Here is a 13,205-nt window from a genome sequence, read left to right on the forward strand (position 1 = left end):
GTTCTGATGTGTTCTTGGATTCGATTTTCCAGTATTTTATTGAGTATTTTTTGAATCAATGTTCATGAGTGAGACTGGTCTGTAATTCTTTCTTAGTAATGTCTTTTTGTGGTTTGGGTATCAGGGTAATTGTAGCCTCATAAAAAAGAGTTTGGCGATGTTCCTTCTGTTTCTATTGTGTGGAACAATTGATGAGTATTGGTATTAGTCCTTCTTTGAAAATCTTGTAGAATTCTGAATATCTTGTAGAATTCTGAGCTGAAACCATCTGGTCCTGGGCTTTTGCTTTTTTTTTTTATGACTGCAGAAACAACTTCTTTAACAACAACTAACTCTTGCAATTTTTCAGGTTTGTTGCTATTTGTTTTTGTTTGGTGTCAGAGCATTAAAAAGTTTTTTTTTTCTAAAGTCGGGTTGAATGGCTTGTACCTTTAGTCACAGCACCTGAGGGACTGAGGAAGGAATATTCTGAATTTGAGTCTAACCTGTACTACATGGCCAGTTCCATATCAGCATGGATTAAGAGACTCTTGCCTATAGAAAAGAAAGTAAAATATTTCTTTCCTAGGTGCCTCACCACTGCCATCAGGACAGGAACATTCCAGAACTAGAGGGAAAGAGGAAGGGAGGGAGGGAAGAAGGGAGAGAGAGAGAGCCCCATAAAGAATAACTATCTACCCACCCGGGGAAAGAGGATGTGACGATGATTCTCATGCCACATGGTGACAGCTGATTCACGTGTTTTTATTGCACCTTTTTTTATTCCCTCTCAAAAAGTAAAAAAGTTTGAGCCCTTCCTTGTGTGCCTATTGCTTGCAGCTCAGGACAGTAGTGCAGGGTTTCACACAGGTGAGGGTCGCAGCACACCTGCCTGCACCGTGGTGGCCTTGATCTTCACATCCTGAAGGACAGGCAGCAAAGCCAGTGAATGCCAAGACAAAGCAGAACCTGGCTGTCACTGTGACACTTTTGCTAGTGGCTCCATTGCTCTACCAAGGATTTAAGAAACGACTTTGAACTCAGGAGATGGCACCCCACGGAACATTCACATTTTGTGGAGGGTAAAAGTGGAAAGAGTTATTTCTTTTCCATTCCGACCTTCAAGAAGTATTAACGAATTTTCTGGAAATGGGAGCAAGACATCCAGCTTCTGGTCAGGAACATGGAGCATGTCACTGACAGATGACCTGTGGGGAGGCCTGGAAGCCAACGCAGAATGAACAATGAGTAGGGGAGGGAAAGGCGAGAAGAGTTTACTGTGCATCCATACCATACCATGAGAAAGGGGGCAAGTGTAGGCCTGGCCTAAGCATGGTCGTCTGTTTGGGCTTAAGACAGGTCAGGCACTGGATTCACTCATGCACCTCCCACATTCAACAGGCCTGTGGGCCTTGAGAACATGCTGAGGGAGGATCTGAGGAGTCCCAACGGTGCCTCCTGCGACAGAAACAGAATGACCTTTGCTGGCATTGGGGAAAATAAAGACAGAGTAGGCTAGGTAGCTTATTTCTAAACAACTACTGAGCAGCAGCCCTGGTGTGGGACAATTGTCTGTATTCTATCAATTATGTTGTAATTAAACGCTGATAGGCCAGTGCCAGGAGGGAAGTATAGGCGAGACAACCAGACAGGAAGTAGAGGCGGGTCAATGAGAACAGGAGAATTCTGGGAAGGAGGAAGCCCATTCCTCTGCAGTTCTGCCCATACACAGAAGAAGGAAGATGTGACCTGCCTGGCTAAAAAAGGTACTGAGCCACGTGGCTAACATATGCTAGAATAATGAGTTAATATAAGTTTTATGTTAATAAGTTAATAAGATGCCTGTGCTAATGGGCCAATCAGTTTATGATTAATGTAGACCTCTGTGTGATTTCTTTGGGACTTAACAATTGTGGGAACCAGGCAGAACAAGGACCGGATGGGACAGAAAACCTCAGACAACATAGCCCCTGTCTCAATTATAAAAACAGGACTGGAGGAAGCGGGAGAACGCAAGTTCCAGCACCTGGCGCTCCAGGTGCTTGCGCTGCAAAGCTGCCTAAGGAAGGTGCTGGCCCCGCGGGCGCTGGCGCCACGGGTGTGTTCACCTTTCGCTACAGCCCCCAGGCAAAGCAATGGGACATTGTATGATTTTCTCAAGCCCTCAAAGACGAATGAGTTCCTGGAAAATTTTAAGGAAAATGTTCACCTTCGGACAGCTAACTCTGAATTGATTGGATATTGGCGTGTAGAATTGGGAGGCAGAACAAAGTATTCCATATTTGGAAGTATGATAATTTTGCTCATCGAACCATGGTTCGAAATGCCTTGGCCAATGATAAGGAATGGCAAAAACCCAAATTTGGCTTTCGTTGATGAGCAAGAGGTTGAGATTACCTACCTGGTACCACGGTGCAAAATAGGAACACCTCCAAAGGAAGGAGTCTAGGAATTGGCTACCTTTCAGATGAAGCCTGGTGGTCCAGCGCTGTGGGGTAACGCATTCAAAAGGGCAGTAAATGCCCATGTGGAACTGGGCTACTCTACACTAGTTGGCGTTTTCCACGCTGAGTATAGAGCCGTCAACAGAGTTCGTGTTCTCTGGTGGAACGAGAGTGCAGACAGTCGGGCAGCTGGGAGACACTGGTCTCACAAGGATCCCAGAGTCGTGGCTGCTGTTCGAGAAACATAACCTTGAGTCTCAGCAGAATATGTTCCTGATCCCAGCTTCCTTTTCACCACTGAAGTAGGTTCCCACCCGACATCGGGTATCCCAGTCACTGATGTGAGTGAGGTGTGTCTAGAGCAGGGGCCCATTGCTCCCAAGAGAATCGTTCCCTTTGCTGCCTGAAGGAGGTGGTGAGTTACTTCACTGTGCCCTCTGCATCCTAAGGCTACCTGTGTCCTTTGCTACCAGTAGTTCTAAAAATACTTCTGTTCATCTTCCCCGTGCCATTTCATGTCTACCAGACACGAGAAAGAGTTGCCATTACTCCACGACCCTGGCACTTTATTCTTCTATGATATCTTGTCTTCTGTGATTTCATGACTAATTGATGTCTTATATTCAAATAATGATTTTGAATTTTTTTTCCTGGAATAAAATTTTAAATTAGTTAAAAAAAAAAAAAGGACTGTCCTGTGATTGGAGATGTTATGATTTAGTTGGTTGCATGCACCAGAGTTCAGATCATGAATGGCTAAGCAAATGTTTCAAATTTAAGCAACACTGGCTTGTAGCAAAGTGACCATACTCTTTTTGAAAAATAGTGGTTCCAGTTTAGTAGCTTCCCGGCTTCCCCTTCTAAAGATAAAACTGGGATTAGTTAACAATGGTCAAACCTACTCCGAGTTGCTTTTATGTTTAGATTCGTAAACCTGGCTACTCAAATATGTTTCCAGAGAAGAATTCCCTACGTCATTTCATAGCAGAACAAAATCACCCATTTCAGTTTGTGTTCACAACCTGTTGCAAGGATTGTATTAAAGATAACAAGGCAACTGCAGTCTGTTTTTGCTCTTGTCTATTCTAATTTAGTTAGAATTCTCTGCATCGAAAAGTCTTGCCTTTGACTTATGCAAAGGCATTTTCGTCTGAAAGGCCTAAATAATTCCTATGTGAGCCCAGCGTGAAAGTCAACAGAACTTACCTCACGTGTATGCCCGGCCCACCCCAGAGCAGCTCAAGGATGCTGCCTGGAAGTGTTAGTGGTATTGCTGTTAGGGTGTCTGGAGTACCTATACAGGGACATTCCTCAGATTCTGCCTTTGGACCTTTCTTGAAAATGGGTTACAATGACTTGGAGTGATGATCAAGTCCAGGTTCCATACCTCAGTGGACAGTCAGCTCAGAGACCAGCTGACTCTGACTGGGAAGTGCCAGGTTTTAGCATGGTTTGTCTCCCCAAAATCCACATGTTGGCCTCTTGGTGGAGGATTTCAGTGTTGAAAGATGGAGTCCATCAGGTTCCAGAGATGGAGTCCAGCAAGAGGTGCTTAGGTCGCTGAAGATTGAAAGAATGCCCTTGGAAGGGGCTAAGGTATGTCTCGTGGGACTTCTGATCACAACACCACCTCTAATCTCTCCCTCCCACCCTTGCTTCCATCACTTTGACAACACCCACCATAATTCCTTCACCGAAAACTAACTCAGTGAAGTCCCTGACCAAAAGTTTGAACTTTGAAAATTTTGCACAAATAGATTTCCATTCATATGACACCCTTATATGGACAGAAGATGGATTAGGGTTATAAATAAGGTTTAGAGAACAAGGAGCCGCTGACTACATAGGGAGTCAATAGGGCTGTTTCTAAGGGTGATGGAATCACTCTGACAGGGATGGAAGCCATAGATACAGGAATCGCTATGCTTGTTAAAACCCGCAGAACTATTCTTCCTAACTCTGTCTCTCTCAGACTCTCTACATCCATTCAGGCCTATGTGTTGCACATGTCTGTGTATACGGGGCAGTTTTCTTCCTGCAGTCCCTTGAGGTCCTTCACTCAGCGGCTAAGGAGTAAGTATGAAGAGTTCACTTCCATGTCTTGTGGTTGCAGGCACAGATCCTGCTAGCTCCCTTCTCTGCCCCCAACCCCCCAGCAAGCAGCTTATGAGAGCTTCCTGGGACTCAGCTTCTGCAGTTCCGCAATGACAGGCAGGCAGAGTCCGTTCCAGATGAGTCAGCCTTGGCTCCAACCCAGGCCAAAGCTGCTGCTGGCTGAGCTGAGAGAATCAGGAGACTCTGTTTGTCCTAGACAGACAGTAAATAAACAAGAAATCCCCCCAGTGTCCCATGAAAATGACTTACAAGAAGTCAGGTGAAGTGAACACTTCCTAAGCTCTTTTTCCCAGAGAGCTATTTTACAGAGGATATTGACAGCTGTCTCTGAAGGGATGGAGTCCTGATTTTGTTAAGTAATGGAGCCTGGCACCCACACCCAAGACACTATAGAGATGTGCTGTGTGGTTCTGAGTGCCCCAGCATTTCTGGGAATGTGTGAGGATGTTTACGAAGTGCTCAGGGAAGCTTATCCTGACTATAACTGCAGTTACAGACAGTTGTGAGCCGCCCTGTGAAAGTAAACTAATGAGAGCTTCTAGATACAAAATTACTGTGAAAATTTCAATGTTATTTCTGTGAATTAAAAACAAATGGAAATGCAATAATGTTATTTACAAAGCAACAAGATGACTATACACATCAGAAAGACCAGAGTGAAGCCAGCCTTAGAGGTGAGGATGCTCGAAGAGGTTGCTGGGGATACTGTGTCTCTCAAATGGCTATCCGGCTTTTTTAAAACAATAGACCTCAAGAAACTACGATTCCCAAGAGTCTCAGGTGAGAGAAGAGAAAACCTAAAACCCACATTAAATGGGCTAGTATTGTGTATGGGGGTTGGGGGAGGGTGCTTTTATCCAGGAACTAGATTTACAATTTGCCAGACCATCTTTCAGAAGAGCCAATGATGGGTAGACAGTAGGTCTGCCAACACTTGCCCAGAACTGTCTGGCTGTGCACACTGCAGCCTTCTACAGGCCCCAGCCTTACTTCAGGACCCTGCAGATGGGCTTGAGGTGATCGGATGCCTCAGGTCAGTGTGATCACTATTCATTTGGTTGTTTTCATTGGCTTATCAAGGACAGGTGAGCAATCCTGGCTGAGTGTAGTCTCAATCACAATAAAGAAAAAAAAAGTTTTCAAAGAAATGGAAATTTTGGAAATTGAGAGTGCAGTGATGGAAGTAAAATGGCCTCAGCAGAACTCTCCACATGCCAAATGCATGCGATGGCTTGAGGACGGAACAACAGAAACTACAGTCAAAGAATACAGGAAAAAGTAAGTGAAGGAAAGTCCGCATAGCCACAGAGATTCGAGTGCATTCAAAAAGACACACCAGCAAACACATCCTGAAAACAGAAGAAGAAAGAGGGAAAAAAAATACTTGAAGAAATGAAAACTGAAAGTTTCTAAAGCTGATTCAAGACCAAACCCATAGAGGAAGCTCAGCAAACTGAAAACATGTGATTTCTGAGATTCACAGACAGTAAAGCACACTAAATACAAGAAGCAAAAAACGCTGACAGCCAAGGGTGAGTGGAAAAGCTCAGAAACAGCTGGAAAGGCAACTGTAGTTTCTAAAGAAACCAAGTGGGATTAACAGCTGACTTCTCTGGGGGATAATGGTAGTCAGAAGACAGTGGGGCCCTTGCACTGCTCAGAGAAACTGTTAGCCTTGAACTTTACATACAAACTTTACTTCGAAATGGAAGATGAAATAAAGGCACCACCACAGAAGCAAAAATTGGTCAGATGGTGTTGCTAGCAGAAAATATTTCCTCCCTTATAACAAAAACTAGTGGAAGCCTCTCTTCCAGTGACCCTGTAAGATGATTAGAACATAGACACACACAGCATCAATGTTAGTAATTTGGTAATCATCTTGTGTAATTATAAACATTAGAAATTCATTTTCTCACTCGGGAGGCAGAGGCAGGCGGATCTCTGTGAGTTCGAGACCAGCCTGGTCTACAAGAGCTAGTTCCAGGACAGGCTCCAAAACCACAGAGAAACCTTGTCTCGGAAAAAAAAAACCAAAAAAAAAAAAAAAGAAATTCATTTTCTCGTAGCTGATTTTAGAAGGATCTGTGTAAGGCAGTGCACACACACTGTGTAGCTCAGCATAGAGCACAGAGACACAGTGTGTTTGTATGTGGCATCACAGCAAGGTAGGGGGCAGTGAAGTTGAACTTGGGTGTGTAAATTATCCCAGAGTGAACCTAGCATCTGCAGGAACAAAGGGAGGGAGCTACACACAGTAGAACACCGGGAGCAGAAACCGTAAATACATACCCACTTTCCTTCCTTCTATCTCAACTTCTTTAAAAGCGGGAAAATTACAGTCCTGCGCTGTGAACACTCTAGACAATGATGAGCCTGGTGGTCCCCTAAGACAGTAATGGAGCGGACCGCGTCCTATAGCTCCCTGAGATCAGAGCCATCAGGACGTGTGACAAGGCTGGTGTAAGCAGGAACACTGCACTTGGAATCAGAGAAGGCAGCTACTGCACTGGGCACAGACTATCACACTCAGTAACACACGGCTGGCTGTAGTTTAGGGAATCACCTGCTATGTTTGATATCATTACTCTAGAGAGTTTTCCTTCGGCTTATTAGCAACCAAGTAGACAGCCTTGGACTCCGGAGATGGACCAGGCAGCCCTGAGGCACAGGCATCAGAGAAGGGGACAGATCTGGGCATTCTACTGTCCCATGCTACAGTACCTAGAGAGGACTGAATATGTGATGAGGAAGACAATGGCAGAACTAGAGGTGTGTGTGTGTGTCTGTGAGAGTGTGTGCATGTGTGTGTCTGTGAGAGTGTCTGTGAGAGTGTGTGCATGTGTGTGTCTGTGAGAGTGTGTGCATGTGTGTGTCTGTGAGAGTGTGTGCATGTGTGTGTCTGTGAGAGAGGATGAGTGAGTGTGTCTGAGAGAGAGTATGTGTGTGTGTGAGTGTGTGTGTGAGTGTGTGGGTTGTATAGGGGTTGTGTGCACACGCATGCATGTGTGCGTGTGTGTAGGGGTTGTGTGCACACGCATGCATGTGTGGGTTGTGTAGGGGTTGTGTGCACACGCATGCATGTGTGTGTGTGTGTGTAGGGGTTGTGTGCACACGCATGCATGTTTTGGTGCACACATGTGCATTTTAGTTCCTAGCAGAAAAGTTTTAAAATTAGAAACAGTTTAAACACAGGAAAGGTTTGCAGAATAAGAATGCAAAGCGGTGAATGTTTGTGCAGCTGCACAGCGAGTTTTGTGTTCTAAGCTAATATTTATCATTAGAAATGAGTCAAAACTCTTTCATTCAGTTTTTAAAGTTTATAAAATCAAAAGGTTCCAGAAGAGAAAATCTTATTGTTGAAGATTGTTTTCAAATCTCACGTGGCCTAAGCATCCAGCACGAGCAGAGCAGCCGTGTTCCAGGCCTTTGAATTTCTTTTCGGAGCCACCCACCCCTGCAGGCATCTAGCAGTGTGTGCCTCGTGTGGGCGGCTCCCTGCTTATTTTTTTCTCTTTGGTTTTTAAATTGCATTTACTTCTCTGTGTGTCTGTAAGGGTGTAGGCATGCATGGACAGAGGGCAGGGCATGTGTGGAGGTCAGCGGACACCTTCTGGGAGCCGGGTCCTACCCCCCAGCATGTGAGCCTGCATCATCAATCTCTTGTGAGGCTTAGTAGTGTGCTCCTTTATACACTAAGCCCTTCACTGCCTGAGTTTATCTCTTACGGAGTATTTCTACCACACCCTTCTGCATTCATGCACACAAATGCTCACTCTTGTGTACAGTGGTCTACAGTATTCTGGACAATAACACGCTGTGTGAAGCTGAGAGGCAACAGGCTATCCCAGGCCGTCGTGGTGAGTAATAGTTCCCATCCAGCCAGTTCTGAGCAAGTACAATAGAATGTTTGCAGAACTACAAAATCTTTTAGAATATGTATTTTTTTTTCTGAACTCTTTCCATCAGCAAACAAAGCATGACTATGCACTGAATGAAGAAAGGAGGACTGCTCCAAGATATGCTGGAGGAGGTTTATTGTAGATATGAGGGAGACAACAGCCAAAGGCATCTGGAAGTGTCCCCACTAAACTGGGCCAGGAGAGAAGGGGTGGGGTAGGGCGGGGCTTAGTGGGAATGAGAGAGGAAGATGAGAACAGAAAAAGCAGGGAGGGGAACCAAGAGCCCAAGAGACTGCATGCTCAAAATGAGTGCGGTTACACAGGCATCAGAGGCTGGGGAAGGGAATCCCAGACCATGGGCTGGAGGGGTTGAGGCTAGAGGGGCAGGGTATGCCAGCCAAGATGACTCTGTAAGGGGGTACTTGTGAGTAAGGACTGGTGGCCAGAGGCAGCTTTGATATGTTAAAAAAAGGGGGGGGCACCTCAGTTAGCTATTTGTCCTGGATTTCTCTGAGATCTAACATCCAGACCTTGGTTGATGATAAATGGTGACATAATATTTTCTTTTTTTTTTTTTTTTTTTGGTTTTTCGAGACAGGGTTTCTCTGTGGTTTTGGAGCCTGTCCTGGAACTAGCTCTTGTAGACCAGGCTGGTCTCGAACTCACAGAGATCCGCCTGCCTCTGCCTCCCGAGTGCTGGGATTAAAGGCGTGTGCCACCACCACCTGACATAATATTTTCTATTACTACTTGCTTCCTGAAATTGGGGCATCTGTGTTGGGGCCCAGGATGGCTGGAATGATGACCAAAGAATGAAGAGAGGGGCACGCAGGCTGGGGGGATGTCTGTTTGTCAGTTTGTCTCTGCCGGGGTTCTGTGGGACCACCTGGGGCTAGGGAAGGGTGGGCCGCTTTGGAGGCATCTGAGATGTTGAACCACCTAGGCACTTTGAAGTAGTCTAGGATGCAGAGGCCCGGGCTGCTTCCATTCGAAGCATCTAGGGCTGACCCGTTGGGAGCAGTTTTAGAGCAGTCCAGGGCAGATGCAGACTAGAGACAGAAGATAAAGGTAAGGAGTTTAAGGGAGATGTTTTATCTCTGTGCACATTTGAAATTTCCAAGCCCATGGTCCTGGTACTGGCTGAAAGGGAGGAGTCCCAAGACCAGGGAAGAAAAAAAGATGCCACCCTCAGAAACAGGCAGAGAAATTGTAGAGATGAGAGGTTTTGTTTTTTAAGTGGAAAGTAGAAAAAGCTTAGAGATAAGAAACCTTTGGAAGTATAGGACAGAGAAAATTTAGAAATAAGACATGGGGGAATCATTTGTGCAGTGGCACAGGTCGTATCTCTGAATTCAGAAATCAAATATGACCACTGAACTGTACTCAGACCAAACTGTTTGTAGTAAGACATAGAGGCGTTCATAAAATCTGAGTCCGTGGGGGAAAGAGAGAAAGAGTTGTGCACTGAACTTTGCCTGAGGGAGGGTTCCTATGGGCTCCCGTAGGAACTGAAAGACACAAGTCCAGGAGGGCATCAGAAAGCTGTGAGAATTTCAGGAGGCAACCGGGAGGGAACCAGGTTGCAAAGCACGGAAACTCTGGCTGAGAGAGGACTCCAGGAGGCCCAGGAGGGCTTAAGGCAGAGGTAGATACTGCAGCTCTGAAAGGGGGGGGGGGACACCTCCAGGAGGAAGTTGCAAATACTCCTGAGGGGATGGTCAGGGAAGGGTCACGGTTTAGGCTTAGGCTGTGTGAAGAAGATGTGGGACTTGCTGGAGGGAGACAGAAGGGGCAAGGTCATGGCGGCCCAGAAGGGCTTAAGGAATCTGCAGGACTTAGTGGGGCAGCTTCTAGAGGGAGGTGTGGAAGTTCCGGGAAGGAGTAGACGGAGCCGAGAACAGCTGACTGTCATGGTAACAAGAATCTCAATCCGGGGCCTCACCAACTGGAATGGAGATTTGTCAAGGAGAAATGTCCCAAATCGCAGAGGTGTTCCTTTCCACGTGACAGGGGCCCAGTTGGGGGGAAAAGGAGCCTCCTGGCCCACAGGTGTGGCTTTTATGCTAATAACAGACAAAGCAGGCAGCTCTGACTTAACACCTATCCAGGAGAGGAGAGGGCAGCTGAAGAGGTGACCTGGGAGAGGCTTTTGGGGAAAGGGACAGGGTAAGTGCCTTTGGTAGAGAGATGCTCTCGTAGCAGGCCAGAGGGAGGAAGAAATGTGCCCAGGTAGAGCGTGGGAGGCTCCAGGAGTCAGAGGACGAATACGCAGAAGTTCACCTAGACTGCAGGAGCCAGAGAGACATGGAGTGGAGAAGCAGCTGAAGAGGTGGACTCTGGGATTTGGAGTCAACTTTGGAGGGTGATAGAAGCCAGCAGAACAAATGATCCCTACATACCCATACATACGTTAGGAGGGTCAGATCAGCAGAGATCGGGACAGAGGCCTAGTTCCTTGGAACAGAACTCCTATGTGCCAATCCCGGGTTTCAGGGCCAGGTGAATAACACAATGAGGACATGACTGCTCCCCATGTTGAGGGTAGAGGATGGGGTAAGCCAGCCAGGATGACAAGTGACAGCTACTTCTGCATAGGGCTGAGAATGGCTAGAATCGGTTTTGGTATGTCAAATGGGCACCTCAGCCATTTGTCCCCGGTTCCTGTGGGACCTAGCATATACACTATATATATGTATGTAATATATATATATATATATATATATATGTAATATACACAGCACAGTATAACTGTGTCACTGTGATGTGCCTAACAACAGTGCCACAAAAGGGCAGTGAAGAGGTACTGTTTCTGGAGGTTGAGGGATCAAACTAGTCGAAGTCAGAATTAACAGTGCAGAGCCCACCCCTGAAGGACCGCAGGGCACACATATGAAGGATTCCTTGTGGAATTCACAAAGGGGAACAAGAATGAGCACAAATGACCCAAGTAGATGGTAAGAAGCAGGGAAATAAGCAGATGTCACTGGAGAGAGAGAGAGAGAGAGAGAGAGAGAGAGAGAGAGAGAGAGAGAGAGAGAAGAAGAAGAAGAAGAAGAAGAAGGAGGAGGAGGAGGAGGAAGAGGAGGAAGAAGAAGAAGAGGAGGAAGAAGAAGAAGAAGAGGAGGAGGAGGAGGAGGAGGAGGAGGAGGAGGAGGAGGAAGAAGAAGAGGAGGAGAAATAGAATCCAAACAAAAATCATTGAAATAAGACACACAAAAGGGATTGTCAAGATTGCTCAGCAGCTAAGAGCACTGGCTGTTCTCCCAGAGGACACAGATCTGAATTCCAGCATTCACATGCTGGCTCATAACCATCTACAGTTCCAGGGCGATCTGACACTCTCTTCTGGCCTCTGTCACACGGTGCACATGTGGTGCACAGACACACACGTGGGCAAAATACCCATGCACATTAAATAAACTGATTAGAAAACGTGGCAAGAGATGCCGCTGTAGCCCATGCTCCTTCCGTTCCAGCTTCCTCAGACGCCGCAGCCACGGTGATGCTGAACCTGCAAAGACCTGGACTGTCATCCATGAGCTTCTTTTTAAAGAAGGAGTGGTGGTTGCCAAGAAAGATGTCCATATGCCCAAACTCCCCACGCTGGCAAATAAGAATGTGCCCAACCTTCATGTCACGAAGTCTATGCCGTCTCTCATGTCACGTTAGATGAAGGAGTAGTTTGCCTGGAGACGCTGCTATTGGAACCTTACACAAAGGCATCCAGTAGCTAGATCCAAGATTACCTCTGGAGATTTCGCCTGCCACCCTGTGCCACAGTTGCCCTGAGACTAGCAGGCCTCAGTCCAAAGGTCCAGAGGGTGAGTAACCTGCAAGATTCACAAGAGGGGAGGCAGACAGAGACTTCTCAGAAGGAGCAGTGAGCCCCGATAGTGACAAGAAAGCTGGCTCAGCAACCAAATGACAGTTTACGTTACAGGAGGGGATATTTGTTCATCCTACCCACCCGGCTTAACCCTGACATAGCCACACAGAAACTGTATTAATTAAATCACTGTTTGGCCCATTAGCTCTAGTTTCTTATTGGCAAACTCTTATATTAATTTAACCCATTTCTATTTATCTATGTATCGCCACAAGGCAGTGGCTTAACAGGTAAAATTCCCAGTGTCTATCTCCAGTGGATCCATGGCATCTCTCTGACTCCGCCCTTCTTTCTCCCAGCATTCAGTCCAGCCCCTCTGCCTACCTAAGTTCTGCCCTATCAACAGACCAAAGCAGTTTCTTTATTCATTAACCAAGAAAAGCAACACACAGAGGGGGCTCCCACATCAAGTTTAGAGGTGGCTTTGGTCAGGGGACATCGTCAGCTAGCTACCTCAGTGAAACTGGAGATTGTGTTAGGTTGAGTAAACTTGAAAGAATAACATGGAAAAAAATAACAAAACATATTTTATTTTTTTAAAGATTTATTTATTTTTATTATGTATACAACATTCTGCCTCCATGTATGCCCGCGCGCCAGAAGAGGGCACCAGATCCCATTACAGATGGTTGTGAGCCACCATGTGGTTGCTGGGAATTGAACTCAGGACCTCTGGAAGATCAGCCTGTGCTCTTAACCAATGAGCCATCTCTCTCCAGCCCCAATATTTTATTTTTCTAAAAGACGTAATTCACACAAAAAAATTTCCATGATCCATTAAAATGTATAAAATAAAAGGGTTCATGATACAAGGAGAAACGGCTACAAATGTGATTACTGTGGGTTGTTTTACACTCTTCTGAGGGAGGCAGAGGCCAT

The 13,205-nt window shown here is 46.0% G+C and overlaps 1 pseudogene; it reads left to right on the forward strand.

The window, feature by feature from the left end:
- The first annotated feature begins 1,843 nt into the window (after nucleotides 1-1,843).
- LOC142837447 (protein NipSnap homolog 3B pseudogene) lies at nucleotides 1,844-2,826 on the forward strand (annotated as a pseudogene).
- The last annotated feature ends 10,379 nt before the right edge of the window (nucleotides 2,827-13,205 follow it).

This window comes from Microtus pennsylvanicus, chromosome 18 (assembly GCF_037038515.1).
Source record: "Microtus pennsylvanicus isolate mMicPen1 chromosome 18, mMicPen1.hap1, whole genome shotgun sequence".
NCBI classification, from domain to species: Eukaryota; Metazoa; Chordata; class Mammalia; order Rodentia; family Cricetidae; genus Microtus; species Microtus pennsylvanicus.